The sequence below is a fragment of the Trachinotus anak genome, unplaced genomic scaffold, assembly GCF_046630095.1.
Source record: "Trachinotus anak isolate AG129_WGS33_773 ecotype Australia unplaced genomic scaffold, CSIRO_AGI_Tana_v1 ptg000005l, whole genome shotgun sequence".
NCBI classification, from domain to species: Eukaryota; Metazoa; Chordata; class Actinopteri; order Carangiformes; family Carangidae; genus Trachinotus; species Trachinotus anak.
In genome coordinates this window covers 5,915,834-5,920,737 of record NW_027273856.1, presented here as the reverse complement: position 1 = coordinate 5,920,737, position 4,904 = coordinate 5,915,834, and the positions used below count along the sequence as shown (strand labels likewise).

Below are 4,904 nucleotides of genomic sequence, written 5' to 3'. Positions count from 1 at the left end.
GAGTCGGCCTGTCTTTCTCTTTATTTATTCATCTACCACCTGTGGTTTTCTGATACCCCTGCCCATATCATATTCCTCTCCTCTCTTGCACACTCGTTCCCTCTCTCATTTGCACCTCTTCAAGTTTATTACAGCCATCATTTCAATAAGTTATGATAAAACTGTGCTCATCAAGTTGAACGCTGCAGATCATGGTGACATTGCCAAAAACGTGCTCCAGCCTCATGGTCGTAAACTGGAGGTAACGATAGTGTGTGTCCTGACCTGAGTGTGACAGTCCTGATGTGGGTTTGTATTGAATATTCTGTCTGCTGTTATAGAGAATATAGATAGAACAAACATATTCAGTCAATATAATATTGTACTGACTCTCTATATAAGAAAAAAATCTATATAAGAAATATCATAATCTCATTGTTTATTTAATTATTCACTACAGCACAATATATGTTACTACATGATAATGTGGATATAGGTATAGATACAATTCACTGATGATGGAGAAATATCACAGGAAGGTAAGTTAAGCTAACTACCAGCCCCTATCAGATATCTTCTAATGCTGTGGCTCCCAGCCTTTTCCAACTAATGGCCCACTTGAAAATCTCAAAAATGTCGGCGGCCCACATCTGACCCTGTAACAATACGCAGGCTAAATGATGCCTTCTCAGAGCACTTTTTATTTTCATGATAACAATTGAACATTCAGGGCTGAGTAGAAAGCAAGGGAAGCTCAGTTTTCCTTTTTTGTTTGGCAGAGGCGAGCTCACTTGTCGATTCACCATCTGTCTCTTGAGTCTCCTTCCTTTTAATTCTTCTCGTTGCCAAACATCTACCCATTTCGATAGGCTTCTCCAGCTTTTGCCACGGATGTAATCTTTTAGCTCGCAATCAGAGTGAGAATGCAAACAAGTACACGATGTGGTCCCGTGGCAACAAAAAAGTCCCTATCGTTGCTTTATCACAGTAATAGACCTTAAAATGAGAGAAAAAGAAGAGCTTTTAAAAATGTTTATGTTTTCAACAATTTCATTTTGAAACATTTATACACATTATATATATTGTAATTAGATTTTTTTTCCAAAATGTTACCGTTTTGCAAATGATTTTTTCGGCCCACTTCCAATACCTTCACGGCCCACCGATGGGCCCCGACCCACAGGTTGGGAACCACTGCTCTAAGACTTTCAGAGATACTGCTGTACACAGGGCCTGGAATGATGAAGTATCGTTCAGCTGTTTTATCTACAACTTATGTGTTGACAACCTTTACGCCCTGCCAGACTTTGTTTTAGTAATGTCACATTGTTCCCACATCTTGACAAAATAAAGAAATAAAAATGAAAAAGATGAAAACGCTGCCTGTACAATGCTATGAGCATAACAACATTTTCGCCACCTACCTGCCTGAGGAATGGTGTGTGGGTATTATTTTGTCTTCCAGTTCAGATTACTCTCACTCAGCAGCAGCAGTAAAGATTTTATGGATGAATGTTTCTCCTGACGATTACACATTTATCATGACGAGTAGAAATTATTGTCAGAACCACAAAAACAAGCTCCAAGTTTGAAAAGACTGAATTGTCCTTTACATAATCACATAATTCACTTCTCCCGTCACTGATTTCTGCCCCCTCTTTTTTTTGTCATCTCCTCCTGCTCTCCTTTCCTTCTCTCTCTAAACTCTAAGTCATTTCCTCCCTCTCATTTTCGGCCTCTTCACTTTTTCTATCCGTTCTTCCCCTCCTTCCTCAATCCCCCCCCCCACTCTCCCTCTCCCTCCCTCGTTCCCTGCCTCTCCACCCCCGGCAGGCAGTAGCCGCCTTGCACAAAGTGACGCGATGGTTGTAATTGGCTGCCCTCTGCCACGAATCAGATCACAGCTGGCGCTGGGAGTGCTCTGCCGATTACCCATAACCCCCACCCCTCAGATCAGGGGCTAACCCCAGAGGGAGAGGGAGAGAGAAAAGAAAGAGAAAGGAAAGAGGCTAATTTTGTTCATGTACTGTTTTTCCCCTCGTCAACCCCCTGCCTTTTCACCACAGTGATTGTGGTCATCCATCGATTACAAACCACACCTCATTCTTAAGTGGCTCCTTCTCAGATTAGCAGCGGGCTGATGGGACGGATCCCAGAAAAGGCCAAACAATGATAAAGACCTACACTGTTTTTAAAACATCAGCCATCACTCACCTTTCTCCTCAATCTTCTGTCTCTCTTTTTCTCATTCCAGCTCCCTTCGCATTCTTTCTGTAAAGAGAAAGGAAGCTGATGAGATCTTGGGCATGTGAGCAATTGACTTGAGATTGCATGGGCTTCTCAGACACTCCATCGACCCTCCGCTCTCAGCGAGGGGGTCACGCTTGATGTGGTCCTTTATTAGCTCAAATTAGGCCTCTGTGTCTCCAAGAAGGGAACATCCATCTCCTTATTCATTTGTTCTTCTTGTCCCATTTATTTACTTAGTTGGCTAGGCAGTGGGCTGTTTGGACAGAGAGCATTGGTCGCCCCGGGCAGGGACACAAATAACATCTTATGCACATTAGTTACAAATCACCAATGCGGGCTGAAGGTCAGAAAACGGGAAATAGGTGAGGCTAAAGGAGGATTGGGAGGATGTGCAGGAGCTAAGACTACACTGTGCAATCTAACTGGAGAAAGTGCATCAACGCACAATACAAAATGATACGTTTTTAGACTGACTCCTTTTTTTCCTATTAGCCACTTGTTTCTGTTCATTTACCACCGTGAAATTAAAGTCATTTCTGTGAAAGTTCAGTTGGGATCAGGGGCCGGTCTCTGTACTCTTCATGGTGGTGCCTTCCAGGACGGCTGGTCATCTGTCGTTTGAGAGTCGCCAGCAGAAAAGCTTTGCATTCATGAGCTGAGAACAGCACCAGTGGTGGAACAAGGAGTTTTACAAAAGTTAAAATAATAATATCACATAAAAAATACTCCATTACAAGTCCTGTGAGGGAAAAGGTATTAGCAGCACGTTTTATTATCCATAAGAAGATATATTTGTGGAACCAAAAACCATCTCAATGCAGTTTTACATCTCCTCTCTCAGGCTTCTCCCTGGAGTTTTAGTAACAACAGGTCAGTGGGCCAATCAGAAGAGAAGCTTTGAGCTTCTCTTCTGATTGGCTGACTGTTTCCTGAATGATTGGATATAAAATAAGTCTACAACAGATTTCAGGTAAACAGATAAACAGAGAAACCAAATCATGCAAGGCTTGATGATTGGTCCAGATAGGCTGGGTTTGGGGCATGGCTGAGAGCAGTGACTGCATTGTTGTGACATCACAAAGTTACAAAAGTCCTGACGACTTGTTTAAAGGGTCAGGTTCTGAATAGAGGCTGTGAGCTCTTTGATAGTTTCACAGTATTAATATAGAACCTAGACCTGCTTTATAATAAAAATGACATGGAAATCTCCCTTTATACAATACGGGACCCTTAAGGTATCAAAGGTAAGTGCACATTAGATGGCAGAATGGGCCCTGTGAGAGTGCAATATTATGTTATGGGATGATTATCACTGATTCAATTTCATATAAACATTGTAATGCTGTAGCTGGTCGGGGTGAAGCTAATTTTAAGTATTTATACTGTTGGGTTGTTGAATCTGTAACAATACCCCATATTTCATAAGATCATCATCCACTTCGTGTGTAAAATCTTCATCTGGTAACAACTAATAGCAGCTGTCACATAATTATTGTGGAGTAAATTCCCATTTGAAATGTAGTAGATGGAGTAAATAAAGTTCTTTAAAATGATACTTAACCACAGTTATTGAGTCAATGTCCATAATTACTTACAGGTAATATGACAAGGAGGGAGTTCACACTAAAGACAAACAATTTATTCTAATTAAAAGGTTAAACAAATAAATAAATGAAATAAACAAATAAGTAATCAGTAAGTTGAGCCATGAAAGCAGCACATGGAGGAGTGGTATGTGCTGTGGAAGCGACAACCTCCAGGTTTTATTTTCTTGAATTATGAGTTACAGAGATTGCTGTAAAGTCTGAGCTGTCCTTGAACACAACAAATACACAGTATATGATGTTCAGGTTTTAGTTTTGGACCCGAAAGCAGACACAGACAAAGGTAAGCGGTGAGACTTACTTTAATGAAAAGATGAGGGAAGGAGAGGAGATAAGATGGTGTGGCTCCAATGGAGGCTGTAATCTGCAGGCTGGCTGAAGGCTGGTTCCAGAGCACTGAGCACAGGAGAGGGAGGTTAGAAAATAAACTCCAAAGAACAATACTGAGCACTTAAGTTCTTTCTAAAGAGATTGAGTGGCCAAGTGCTAGCTGCCACATAGGAGGCTGAACAATCTGGTGACGAGTGGAAGGGGAGCCAGGGGTTCTTAACCTGTGAGCTTGATGAGATGATGAGCAGCTGGTGTGGAGTTGAACCGGGAGCCCACACATACGCACATACGCACAGGGGAGGGGGAGACACAAGGACACGGAACAACCATAGATTGCATATGAAGATGGATGCAGACTCCGGGTCTGAAAAGTGAAGTCAATGCATAAGAGACTTAAAGCTGCATTCTATCTAATGACCATCAGGGGGCGACTCCACTGGTTGTAAAAAGAAGTCTGATTGCATTGAAGTCTATGGGAAAATGACCCTACTTCTCACTTGATTGATCACCTCTGTAAATGTTTTCCTAATGAGTTTATGGTCTCAATCACTAGTTTTCTTTTATACAACATGATGTTAATTTTTTAACATCATGTCCCGTTTAGAGGAAAATAGACTATAAAGCAGGGGATGCATTAGGGCGGGGCTACCATGTGATAGAGTACAGAGCAGGTCAGATCCACCCCTCACTCCTCCTCAGCTCCACCTTTTCGTTCAAATATGGTTTCTTCTGGTTTCAGAA

General features: G+C 41.7%; 1 long non-coding RNA gene across 1 annotated transcript; it reads right to left on the bottom strand.

Annotated features, from left to right (window-relative positions):
- Positions 1–421: 421 nt before the first annotated feature.
- LOC139621240 (uncharacterized) lies at positions 422–4,557 on the bottom strand. Its single transcript, XR_011690959.1, has 4 exons — positions 4,135–4,557; positions 2,194–2,250; positions 1,093–1,212; positions 422–975 (listed from the first exon to the last, which is right to left on the bottom strand). It is a non-coding gene; the product is annotated as an uncharacterized lncRNA (long non-coding RNA).
- Between the last annotated feature and the right edge of the window lie 347 nt (positions 4,558–4,904).